A 14295-nucleotide genomic window follows, 5' to 3' on the forward strand; every position below is an offset into this window, starting at 1 on the left:
ATGAAATATTTGTTTTTTGCATACAGGTATAACAGAATAGCTTTAGTGTAGTTGTTGTTTTAAACTTGAGTATGAACTTATACAAAATGCAGCAAGATATTTTAAAAAAACAGTTTTGTTGATTAAAAAAAAAAACACTATATCGGATTCATATCGGTATCGGCAGATATCCAAATTTATGATATCGGTATCGGACATAAAAAAGTGGTATCGTGCTATCTCTAGTATTAACAAGATAAATAAATAACAGGATAAATAGGAGGATAACTAAATAAATAAATTATTACCAATCCTGTGTACTGAGTACAAATAATAGGCTATTTCTGCATCCATGTACGCTTAATATGTTGTGGTCTCCACTAAATTCTTTTTTGACATTATGGTTTCACTGCAGCTTATGGGGATAGGTTAATTGGATAATCCAAATTGCCACTAGGTGTGAATTTGCGAGTGAATGTGAGTGCGAATGGTTGTCTGTCCCTGTGTGTTGGCCCTGCGACAGACTGGCGACCTGTCCAGGGTGTACCCCGCCTCTCGCCCTATGACAGCTGGGATAGGCTCAAGCGCCCCCCCGCGACCCTGAAAAAAGGATAAGCGGAAGTGAATGGATGAATGGATGGATGGTTTCACTGTATAGACTATATTAGCTTCAGGTGTGCCTTTCAAATTAAAGCTTAATTTTAAAAATATACATGTTTCACTTTTGCTTTAATCTTTTGGTAATTTAATGTATTTGTACACCAGTAGTCTTAGTCAGAATCTCATTTTCATCTTGTATTTTTCTATCTTATAGTTGAAAATGATGTCTCTTTGGAAGCGTTGAGGGAGATTAAAAATGCTCCAAAAGCTCCAACAGCACAAACATAGCACAGAGGTCCAGTTTAGCTGAAGCTACAACCACTTGTGTCACCTGTCAGTCAGAGAGGCCACAAAGAGGCTTCTGGAGGAGGTAAAACAGCTACGCCTCCAAAATGCCGAGAAGGACAGACGGATCATGGATCTCGAGCGGCGGGTGGATGAGCTGGAGCAGTACACCCATACGAACGACGTGGTCATCAGCCGTATTAAAATCGAGCGCGCGGTGGCCGGGAACATCGGGGAGCCCAGCGACAAGGAGACCCGCTCGGTGGAGCAACAGGTGGCGTCCTTCCTCCAAAGCAAGGGAATAGAGATGGACCTGGAGCACATAGAAGCATGTCACTCACTGCCCAGGAGGAGTGACAGACCGCCGGCCGTCGTAATGAGATTTGTCAATCGGAAGAACAAGGTCGCACTGCTGAAACGAGGACGCAAACGAAAGGCACGGACGTTTTCATTAATGAGCATCTGACACGAAAAAACGCAGACATCGCGAGGAAGGCAAGGCAACTGAAGAAGAACGGTAAAATACAACATACATGGGTAACAAACTGTAAGATTTTCATTAAGCTAAACGGGACACCAGAAGAGGCAAAAGTACTGATAGTGAGGAACATGGAGGATCTGGACAAGTATAACTGACACCAATGTATCAATTACACCAGGAAATGACATGGACACGTTGAAATTAATTCTTCAACAGAAAGTAATTGATCTAGATTGTGAATATAAGGAGCATAATATAATAGATCCAGAAATAGATTCTGAAAGTAACTTTCTCTCTATTTTTGTTAAAAATTGTAATTATTTCACTCAGGAACAATATGAAAAAGAAATTAACCTAGACGGGAAGCTCTCATTAATTCACTTTAACAGCAGAAGTATGTACTCTAATTTTGATTTCATTAAGGACTATTTGCAACAATTTTTTCGCCCCTTTAGTGTTATAGCCATCACTGAAACTTGGTTCAATGTCGATAAAGAAATTGATTTATGTTTGAATGGATATGATTTAAAATACATGAATAGATTAAATAAGGCGGGCGGTGGGGTTGCTATATATGTTCATAACTCTATAAAATATAATGTTGTAACAACTATGTCTATGGCTATTGATGGAATTTTGGAATGTTTGACTATTGAGATTATGAATGAAAAAAAAAAAAGAGAAATGTTATAATAAGTTGCATATATCGGACACCCAGTTCAAGTATTGACACTTTTAATGAATGGATAGAAAAAACGTTCGCTTCGGTGAACCAAAAAATTACTATTTATCTGTGGTGATTTTAATATTGATTTGCTAAATCCAACAAGGTAAAAGCCATTGATGACTTTACTGACACGATGTACAGCTTATCACTATATCCAACAATAACAAAGCCAAGCAGAATAACATCCCATAGCGCCACTATTATTGACAATATTTTTACTAATGTCATGGATTTCCAAATTAATAGTGGCCTGCTTGTCTGTGATATAACTGACCACTTACCAGTTTTTACTTTGTGTGACTGTGATTTAAAAAAAATAGATACCAAGATCATGATAGCAAAGCGAACAATAAATGAAGAAGCAATTCATGCCTTCAATTTCGATTTAGCACAACAAGATTGGAGTTCGGTGTGTGAAGAGTCAGATGAGGACAAGGCTTATGATAATTTTCTAGATATTTTTACTATGTGGTACAATAAACATTGTCCTGTAAACGAACACATGACAAAGAAAAGATAAAAAGTCCTTGGCTCACAAAAGGAATTATTAATGCTTGCAAAAAGAAAAACAATCTGTATAAACAGTTTATCAAAGTAAAAACAAAAGTGGAACAAAGATATAAAGCATATAGAAATAAATTGACTGCTATTATAAGAACGAGCAAACAACTTTATTATAGAAGATTATATGGAAATAAAAATATAAAAGGAACTTGGCATGTGTTAAACAACTTAATTAAACAAGGATCTTCTGGAACATCATATCCTGAATATTTTACTGATGCAAATGGTGAAAATCACAACATGAGTAATATTGTCGATGGGTTCAATAAATTCTTCATAAATGTTGGCCCTGAACTAGCAGCGGACATCCCGTGTCATAAAAATGAAAATATCAGTAATATAAAATCAAATCCCTTTTCACTGTTCCTCTCAGCTACAAATGAGCAAGAACTAATAAATATCACATTAAAATGTAAACGTAAGTCTTCAATGGATTATCAAAACATAAATATGTCTGTAGTTAAACAGGTTATTCTGAATATTGCTAGTCCCTTAACATATATCTGTAATTTATCATTTCAGTCCGGTTGTTTTCAAAAAGTATCATGGTCCCCGTGCCCCGCTGGTCAATCCTCTATTGGGCAATATGTTTGTGGTTTGTTTGCTCTCTCTCTCACTCTCTCTCTCGCCACGGCGATGCTCACTGCGGGCTCCCGCTGCTGGCCCACACACCTGCTCATCACCACACCGGCCGCTGATCCCAGCTGATTACTGCACTACTTAGATGGCGAGTCTGCACTAGTCTTCGCTGGATCGTTGAGCTATCAGTGTCAGTTAGACTTGTGTTTCTGCTAACCTGTACTTTGAGAATTTCTTATAATTATCCTGCTAACCCGACGTTTTGTGTGTAGATCGTTTTTGGAACCCGATGCGGAGAGGAGTGATTGAGGGGGAACGTTTTTGTACAGAAAGTGTGGAACACCCTTCTCCCAACCCTGTTTCCCACGGACCCTGGCGACCCGGACCCGTTTCCCCTGCACGTTGTATATAGCCACTTGGTGTATGTGTTCACTGTAAATAAACGCACTGTCCTTCGCTTAAAGGAAAACGCTGGCCTGCGCCTCTTTCGGAAACCTTATCAAAAAAAAAAAAAAAAATTGCGAAAGTAATACCACTATATAAAAGTAATGACAAACACAGTTTTACCAATTATAGGCCTATTTCTCTACTGCCTCAATTCTCAAAAATTCTAGAGAAACTTTTTAATTCCATCCATCCATCCATTCACTTCCGCTTATCCTTTTCAGGGTCGCGGGGGGCGCTGGAGCCTATCCCAGCTGTCATAGGGCGAGAGGCGGGGTACACCCTGGACAGGTCGCCAGTCTGTTGCAGGGCCAACACACAGGGACAGACAACCAGTCGCACTCACATTCATTCGCACATTCACACCTAGTGACAATTTGGATTATCCAATTAACCTATCCCCACAAGCTGCATGTCTTTGGACGGTGGGAGGAAGCCGGAGTACCTGGAGGGAACCCACGCAAACACGGGGAGAACATGCAAACTCCACACAGAAAGACCCCGGCCTGATGTTGGAATTGAACTCAGGACCTTCTTGCTGTGCGGCAACAGTGCTAACCACCGTGCCACTTTTTAATTCAAGATTAGAAAAATTCCTTGAAAAACATCAGATAATAAATGTTGGTCATTATGGTTTCAGAACGCAAAGAACCACTTCAATAGCGATAATTGTAGAAGAAATTACTGATACACTGGATAAAAATAAATCTCTCTTGCTATCCATCTATCTATCTATCTATCTATCTATCTATATATGGCCCTCCATATGTGTATATGTGTGTTTGTTACTTGTAGTTATTACTGCCTGTTACCTGTGGTAACAGGCAGACCAGGCGTGGCAGAAGCAGTGGCCGAGGTCGGACCAGACGAGGATGAAGACTCGGATGAAGCTGAACCAGGCGACGCTGATGTGACAGCATACCAGCCAGTGGCCAATACTTGTGAAAATATCCTTCCTATACCAGTTCATGCAGTGTACACTACTTTCAAATCAGACACGGATTTTGCAATAAGGAATTCACCAGGATTTGGAAGAGCATGATGTGTTTTCTCAAGGATTGTTGACATGATGAGGATTTGGGTGTTTCTTTTTTCTATTTTGCATATGCATTTTTTATTTTCTTGTTTTTTTGTTAATGTTGTTAACCCCGCATCAGAGTACACCCTGGACAGCAGTCTGTACAGGGTGTACTCTGCCTCTCGTCCCGCGGTAGCTGAATAGGCGCCAGCCCCCCAGCAACCCAGATAAAGATAAGCAGAAGAGAATGGATGGAATAATTTTGTTTCAGTTTATACATGTGAGGCATTTTTTGTTTTTTGATTGTAGTTAATTTTTTTTCCTGCTTATATACAATACAATACAATTTTATTTATATAGCACATTTAAAAACAAGGTCTATGCCAAAGTGCTTCACAGAAACCAAATAAGAGCAATAATAAATACAAGTAAATAAAATAATAAAATAATATAAGTACAAATAGAATATACTAACAGGTGGGAGACATAACTAACCAATAATACCAGGCATAGTACGAGTCGAAAGGCTAAAGGTTAAAACATAAAAACATTAATAAAAGCAAAAAAGATAAGTTATAGTACAGTTAAAAATGCATGGTCTAGGAGGCAGGGAAGGCAAGGCTAAATAAATAAGTTTTTAATCGACATTTAAAAGATTGAATTGAATCAGACGCGCAGATAGCTTGAGGAAGATTATTCCAGAGGTAGGGTGCAACAGAGGCGAATGCGCGGTCACCTCTGGTCTTAAGGCAGGATCTAGGTCGCACCAGGAGCATTTGGCCTGCTGATGTAAGTGCTCTCCTAGGGGTATAAAAGCTGAGGGGATCCTTAAGATAGCTGGGTGCTGTGTTATTTACGATTTTAAAAGTGAGCAATAAAATTTTAAAAACAATCCAATGTTTAATGGGGAGCCAGTGCAGGTTGGAGAGAACTGGAGTAATAGACTCAAACCTACCAGTTCTAGTTAAGACAGCGGTCCCCAACCTTTTTTGCACCACGGACCGGTTTATGCCCGACAATATTTTCACGGACCAGCTTTTAAGGTGTCGCAGATAAATACAACAAAATAAAACTAGTACCGGTAATGAAAAAAAGAAAATTTATTCATAACACACGTGAAAAGACCCAGGAAAACCGAGTAAACGATAACAAAATAACGCTGAAAACCGATAAAAACCCTGAAAACTATACATTTCACACCTGAGCCTCAACTCTCGCGGCCCGGTACCAAACGACTCACGGACCGGTACTGGTCCGAGGCCCGGGGGTTGGGGACCACTGAGTTAAGAGATGCGCAGCAGCGTTTTGAACGAGCTGCAGTTTGTGAACAAGGGCAGAATGGAGACCAGTATGAAGGGAATTACAGTAATCTAATCTTGATATAACAAAGACATGGATATGTTTTTCCAGGTCCTTACGTGGTATGTAGGGCTATGTAGGAAACCAGATTTAACTACAGAGGACACATGTTTGTCCAGCTTGAAGGAACTGTCCAAGACAACACCCAAGTTCCTTGCAGTATCAGAAAGGGAGTCAGCAAAGGGCCCAAATATATCAATTAGTTCAGCCCGCAGGATGGGAGTATCAAAGATTACAATTTCTGTCTTCTTATCATTTAAAATGAGGGAATTGCTCAGTAGCCAGTTTTTAACTTCACTCATATAATCAAAGAAGTGTTGCAACGACGATGTGACATCCTCAGCCAGTTCAAAATAGATTTGAATGTCATCCGCGTAAAAATGAAAGGAAATATTGTATTTATGAAAGATTCGGCCCAAGGGTAACAAGGATAAAGAGAACAGCAAAGGACCCAGCACAGACCCCTGGGGGACACCAGAGGTGACAGGGGCAATGGAGGACAGAAAGGGACCTTTCTGATAGATAGGATTTAAACCAGCTAAGGGCACTGACAGACGCTCAAACCTCATTAAAGAACATTATGGTCCACCAAATCAAAAGCAGAGGACAAATCAAGCAAAACTAAGACCACCTGAGTCAGCAATTGAGAGAAGGTCATTAAAGACTCTCAGTAATGCAGTTTCCGTGCTATGGCGTGGCTTAAACCCAGACTGAAATTTTTCCCCTATATTATTTGCATCCAAATAAGTTTGGAGTTGGGAGTGAACAATCTTCTCTAGAACTTTAGACAGAAATATATGTCATGTTTTGTCTCTGATATGACCCATAGTAACATTAGATTATTTAGCACCCTTGCAGTGAGCAAAATGATATGCCACAATCTCATTATTATATAGAATTCAGTTTTCTCAAATGCTTCCTGTGTTCAACTATTCCACACAATGTGAATTTTCAAATGAGAGGAGCAAAGCTTCATTTCAGTGTCCCATTTGAACATTTATGCTTTACACAGAAATTCGTATTAATATCATTTAATTTTTAGCTTAACTCACAGGTTTAAAAAAATGTTTCTGTTAGGTTTTGGTAAAGTTTTGAAAAGTATTACAGTAACCCTACATACTGAAAGGTGGAAAGACAGTATCTCCAACACTGCCAGCAAAGTTGTCTATAAACGTGACAGACATTGGTTTGGTCAAACCTGGTTATGTTACAGGTTGAAATATGAACATTATATCACACTATATGACATTACAATCTTATCAAATTATTATATGTTATCAACGTATAACATATAACAACAACAACAATAATAATAATAATAATAATAATAATAATAATAATAATAATAAACATAACCTGGTTTGCAGGGAGTGTTTTAAGGATTTTGTTTGCATATTTTACTATACTACTTGATAACACAGGCTCATTGTAGATTATTTGGGGGGTTTTTTCCCTTTCCTTTGTTTTTTTAAGCCTAGCCCCATTACTACAGAATATTATTTCCTTCGTCTGGGTGCTGGAAATACACAAGTAAAGTGTTCTGTGTTCCTACTTTTTATGCACTTTGTGTTTTTAAAAAAAGAGTCTAAAGAGTTTAAAATGTATAACATATTTTATTTAATGAACGAATCATAATTCCTGTTTATTAACAGATAAATTAGTACATCATACAATCATATGTAACATATACTGTAACATTTTGTACTATGCCAATTATGGTTTGTCATGAAAGAAAAGTGTAGTCTAAACACTTTATTTGTCTACTTTTATGATTTCAATGGCACAAGTGAATATGAAGATAAAACCAGTCTTTTTACCTTACCTTACCTTTACCTAAATAATAGCCTTTCAGTATCATGATATTTCACAATTTTTAGTGTCTGGCACTCAAATACATTTTTTAATTAACACAAACAAATTTACTAATAACTTAACTGAAGCATGTGGCATGCTGTCAAAAAAACTTCTAATCTGTGATTTCCATCGTCACTCAAGGGGTCGATCTGCCTCACAGCCGTCAACTGCTGGTGATGGTAAGAACGATGTCTGAAGTGCACTTGACTGAGCGGTCTGTGATGCTGAGGAAGCTGCAACATTCCAACAGTCCACAGCTGCAGCAGGGAGTTATTTTCCATTGTCCTTAAGCTGTGATGGTTCCACTGATTTACAAATTCATCCACAGATCTGTTCATTCTTGGAAGATATACATGATGAAGAGCCGTAATATGACATGGGTCAGTGCTATCTAAAATCCCAACGTTTTCCATAAAGAGGAAAAGGTCTTTGAAGTATGCTGACACAACTCTGTTTAGTTCAACCCAAAATCTTTCAATTCTTTGATTTTGCACACTTCATCCAACCATAAAGCTTCCTCTGTTTGGAACTTGATGTTCAATCATAAACCATGCAATATCAATATTCTCACTGCCAGCATCACTCCTGACATGTTGTGGGAGGCCAAAAAGATCAATGGAACTCTGGAAAAGTTGCATAGCAGTTGATGCTCTGCTATATGTGCAGCATCTCATGTAGGTAATGCAGTGACTATCCGGTTGTTCAGTGATGACGCGACGAATCCTACTTCCGGGTCTAAAGTAGTCTGCGTTTAATATGGCTTTTGTGTTGTTAACATGTTTAATGTTATGTATTTTCTTCTATTTGATCTCAAAAAGCTCCTAAAACAGTCAGTGATCACTGTTGACCTCCCTCGGCTTTTATTATCGCTACTCATTTATTTAAGCACAGTTTTTAAAACCTTAGGATGTAACTACAGCCCAGCCCATGCAGCAGTATATGAATAACTAACCTTGTATTGTGGATGGATTATCTCAGTTGTTCTCCTGGCTGAAGTTTGGTCCTATTACAGCATCCTGCCATGCAATTACATTTGTTCCTGACCACCGAGAACACTCACGTTAACTTTTATCGAGTGGAAAAAAAGTTAGCTTGTTTATATTATGCTAACATAGCTGTGTCGCTAGCGGTCACGTAGCACATCATTATATACCAGCTAGCCAAACTTCAGCAACCCTACAAACGTCACTGCTGTTTCGTTTTCTGTCTTCATTTATGTTGGAAGTGATAACAGAGCTGTACGTTCTAATTTGTTTCCAAAACTCCGCAGTCAGGACATGCTATATTGTATTTAGATAGAAGCTAGCGAGCTAACTTCCTGCTAACTTCTAACTCCGTTAAATGTCATAAATTCCGTTTTCATGGATGCCTGGATGTTAAACTCAATTGTTACACCTGGTAGAGCAGAACGCTGATCATTTTATTAAAGATGAAAGACTTAAGACAGTGTTTTAACTCTCAGTAATGCCACAGTGATCATTTGATATATGGACCTGCAGCGGAGTTTAGGCCCAGACACGGCTAGTGACGTCAGACTTAACGACTGGATATGCCTGGAATAAGAAGAAATATATTATTATGATGACACTAGATGTACATTAAAATAAAGGTCTATGACTTTGACATTGTACTTCTGTCATGTAACCTATTTCTGGAGATAAACAATATTTCAACCCAGACATACAACATTGTTTATTAAAACACAAACAAAATATTATATTACTGCCATGCAGGAAGTAATAATTAACATTAATCAAATTTAAAAAGTGAAAAAAGGCATACCACACTTGATTTGAGACAGTGACATTGTAGACCCTCCGCTGAATTGCTCTCCGTCCTCTCAGCTCTTCCCACTGGATCAACTATTCTTAAACGTTCTCGCACTCGCCACCGTTGAAATCTGAAATCGAGCTTCTGCTCGAAGTGTTAGCTCAGTTGACATCTCCATCAGTGATTGATAAATTCCCTCAAGAAGCGTGCGTAATCTTCTCCCAGACACGTTTTGTTGAACATTATTCATGAGCACTAGAAATGTTGCAGTAATGAAAAGGTGACGTAGTATAAATTCCAAATTATTTCTACTATTTGCAGTTTGAACAGCTGTCGCAAAACAGTTGTCAAGCTCTATAAAACTATAGTACTGAAATAGTTCAGCTGATGCCATTTTGTAAAGGCAGAGAATTAAAAAAAACTCATCTCTAAAAAAACTCATCTCTAAACATGAGGTTCATACATTCTATATATTCAGACTTTGATTGTGCATTTCATTATATATATATATATATATATTCATTATATATATTCATTATATATATATATATATATATATATATATATATATATATATATATATATATATGTATATATATATATATATATATATATATATATATATATATATATATATATATATATATATATATATATATGTAAAGATGCCCCAGAGACAATCCAGCACATAACAGCAGGGTGCAAGATGCTAGCAGGCAAGGCATACATGGAACGCCATAACCAAGTGGCCGGCATAGTGTACAGGAACATCTGTGCCGAGTATAACCTGGAAGTCCCGAGGTCAAAATGGGAGATGCCCCCAAGGGTGGTGGAGAATGACCGAGCTAAGATCCTGTGGGACTTCCAGATACAGACGGACAAAATGGTGGTGGCTAACCAACCGGACATAGTGGTGGTAGATAAACAGAAGAAGACGGCCGTAGTGATCGATGTAGCGGTTCCGAATGACAGCAATATCAGGAAGAAGGAACACGAGAAGCTGGAGAAATACCAAGGGCTCAGAGAAGAGCTCGAGAGGATGTGGAGGTTGAAGGTAACGGTGGTCCCCGTGGTAATCGGAGCACTAGGTGCGGTGACTCCCAAGCTAGGCGAGTGGCTCCAGCAGATCCCGGGAACAACATCGGAGATCTCTGTCCAGAAGAGCGCAGTCCTGGGAACAGCTAAGACACTGCGCAGGACCCTCAAGCTCCCAGGCCTCTGGTAGAGGACCCGAGCTTGAAGGATAAACCGCCCGCAGGGGCGTGCTGGGTGTTTTTTTTTATATATATATATATATATATATATATATATATATGATTTCTCTCAGATTTCATAAGCAGCTTTCAGTCAGATGGTAATGATTATCTGCTTACCTAAGCTGATAGCCAGTGTTTACAACCTTCGCAAAATCCTCAGGGAAATATCTTCAGAGCAGACAGCTGTTGCACCAATTCATAGTTGGCTGTGTCTGTTTTGTTCTTATCAGAACATTATATCTACAATGGTTTCATGACATGTGCAGCTACCCAGTAGGTCAAAATGATACAATTATTGGAAAGTGCATCTGCATTACAGGCTCTCTGCTCTCTCTTTTTGATCTCGGCTTTTCAGTCCCTCTGCCTTTCTCTTTGGCTTTTTTTTGTCGTCGTTTGTTCAGTCTAGTCTCTGAACCTGCTCAATTTATCTAAAACCTTTCATCTTGTAAAGGAGTTACTGGCTTATGTCCTTCCACTTCAAAAGATTCCACTACAACGACTTTGGCCTGGACTCTAAGAAGTTGCTATCTGTAAATATGACAATTCACATTTATAAAGTGCTAGTCATTTAGGACTGCATCAAGTGTTAGCTCAAGGTCACTCATTCCGATATTTGCAGAAATGTGACTTAGGTGGCACAACAGACAAAATAAGAAAAAAACAAGGGATAAAACACTCAAACCTATCTGTAAAGTTTAAAGCATGAAGTGGGCCTGTATGGATGAATCTGTCTAGTTAAACATGCAGATTAAAATGGTAAAAGGAACAAAATGATCTTTTTTATAGCTCTTTGCTAATCTTGTCAGGGTCCCTGGGTCATTGGCCCAGAGTGTTTTGTCTTTACTTTTATAGTCTCCTGTCTGGTGTGCATCATGTTCAGTTTTGCTTGTCCTGTCTCTCCTTCTAGATCGTTTCCAGCTGCGCTTCCCAGGTGTATCCTCTTAGCCACAGTTCCCTCATGTGGTTTGTTCCCTCATTTGCCCTTGTGTGTATTTATGTCTGCGTCTCCCTCTGTCCTACGTCGTGACAGAGAGTTTATTTTGCGTACAAGTCTGCATTTCGGTTCCTCAATCATTCTCCTTTCACATTGTCACATGACAAATCTTACTGATCACTCAAAGCTTTTTCTATCCTCCACCTGTGTTGAAATCTGTGTGGGAGGATACTCTTGTACAGTTACTAAGAAGGCAACAGAAGATTACAATTTTTAAAAAAAAGGTAAATATGAGCATTTTACTGGCTGAGAACATGATGTCATTACACTTAAGATGAAGTATTTCAAGCATCCCCCTGTTTTGATGATTATGGCTTACAGCTCACTCAATGAGAGTTCAGGTACCTTTCATCATTAGAATCTTGCCTAAGATTAATCAAATAAGGAGTCACAATATAGAACTGCCTAACTTTTTAAAAGTATGTTAATTTAAATATTTAAGAAACCTTGGGATCCTTTTTCATGAATAACTGTATCAATGCGACATAACATGGAGGAGATTAGCTCTGCTGGGGTGTTATTGAAGCCCAGGTTTGCTTTGATAGTGGCCTGCACATAAATTATGGGATTTCTTTCAGGGACGCCTCCTGGCCAGACCTTCACAGTACAACACCGTCACCAAACAATTTGATCGAAGTCTTGGCACTGTGGCTAAGTGCTGAGTCCTGCTGGAAAAGGAAATGAGCTTCTCAATAAAGCTTGGCAGCAGATGGATGCGAGAGATGCTCTAAAATCCCTTGGTTGACAGATGTGTTGACTTTGAACTTGATAAAACACAGTGGACTAAGAGCCACCACTGCAAGCATATTACATGGCACCCAAGTCGTCACAGAGTCTATTCTACAATTCTTGATAATCCTTCATGCCTGTTGTCCGTGCACCATCTGCTACCACATTTCCTCTTCCTGTCAATTTCCCATTAATATGCTTCCATATCGCGTGTGGCTCTCTGAGCAGTGACCTTCTGTGGTGTAGCTTCCTTGTCGAGCATGGATGGTCATCATATGGAAATCTGACAAGTCAGTAGTCTTCCCAATGATTCAGGCCTGAATTAGAGATACAGTATATATGTAGTCTAAATTTTCATGTTTGTGGTTTTTCTAATAGACTCAAACTCTGATTCAGTACATTTATTTACAATATAACATCTGTGTCAATGATTAACAGAAGCTCCAAGCAGCGTGATCCAAAACCTCTCAGTCATGAAGAGGCCCCACTTAAACAGATCATTAATCCTCCTCATCAGATTACTCACTCTCAGGTTTACTCAAACCACAAGTCCAGATATCCTGCACAGAAGTGAGCAGAAGGTAAGCTGCTCTCGCTCACAGAAAAGGGAGAAAAATTCCACTGACTCTTCATTGCTAACAATCCAGCATCAAACAGACGGCTTCATCCAGCTTAAGTAGGGGGACAGCTGATCATCGGCTTAGCAACAGGTGAGGTAATCAGCTCAGATGCACAGCAGCTGGAGGAAGACCCTCCTCTAAAATACAGGCTGTGGTTTGTGCACAAACAACACAGATGGATAGAGAGAGAGGGGGGAGCGAGTTGGACTGGAGGGCCATCACATAAATAGTAATTTATTCAAACTCAAAATGAAATATTTGAGATTCTGGGTTTCTGATTCTGATGAGCCATTGTCAAAATTAAAGCATAAAAGGCTTAAAATGTTCCACTTTACACATAATGAATATTGAATACATGTCAGTTTACCTTTCTTTTAATTAAATTATGAAAAAATGAACTTTTTCACAGTTTTCAAATATTTTGAAATGCACTGGTACGTGAACCTTGGAAAGTCTTGGAAAAGGTACACATAGGTACACATAGGTACCTTAAGGTGCAGTAGACGTGGGGGGGATTCCCATAGAGCTGGGAATGCACATAAAGAAGGGAAATAATACCAGTGTCTTAGATGACACCCAACTTTGATGCAAAAGCCACGATTCCCAATGTGCCCAAGTTGACTCGCACACTTATACAGTTTAGCCCAAACCAAATGTTGCGAATGACCATTCAGCTATAATGTGACACAGAGCTTCTCTCATGATCAAAAAGCAGAATGCATGTGTGCTTTAATGGTCCCGTTTCAATCTCAGGCTTAACTGCGGACTGGCAATTATGGCAATTATAAGACATTTAGATGCTGATGTGTAATGGATCTGTGCAGACATCCTATTATATCCATGCCTTTGTCTCATCTATCAGCAGACAGCTGGGAAAGAACTGACTTGTAAATTATGCTTTTTTTTAAAATACCTTTTTTTCTTTTTATTTCTTTTTCCACCTTTTTTGAGAACATAATTATTGTCTTTGTATTTGCTTTGCACATCATGTTTTTCTTTCACTTTAATCAAGATAAAATCTTTTTTGTACAAAGTT

The 14295-nt window shown here is 38.8% G+C and overlaps 1 long non-coding RNA gene across 1 annotated transcript; it reads left to right on the forward strand.

The window, feature by feature from the left end:
• Nucleotides 1-3186: 3186 nt before the first annotated feature.
• Nucleotides 3187-3684, forward strand: LOC145428509 (uncharacterized). The gene is made up of 2 exons (XR_013908799.1): nt 3187-3405; nt 3488-3684. It is a non-coding gene; the product is annotated as an uncharacterized LOC145428509 (long non-coding RNA).
• Nucleotides 3685-14295: the final 10611 nt, after the last annotated feature.

The sequence above is a fragment of the Astatotilapia calliptera genome, chromosome 1, assembly GCF_964374335.1.
Source record: "Astatotilapia calliptera chromosome 1, fAstCal68.1, whole genome shotgun sequence".
Classification (NCBI taxonomy): Eukaryota; Metazoa; Chordata; class Actinopteri; order Cichliformes; family Cichlidae; genus Astatotilapia; species Astatotilapia calliptera.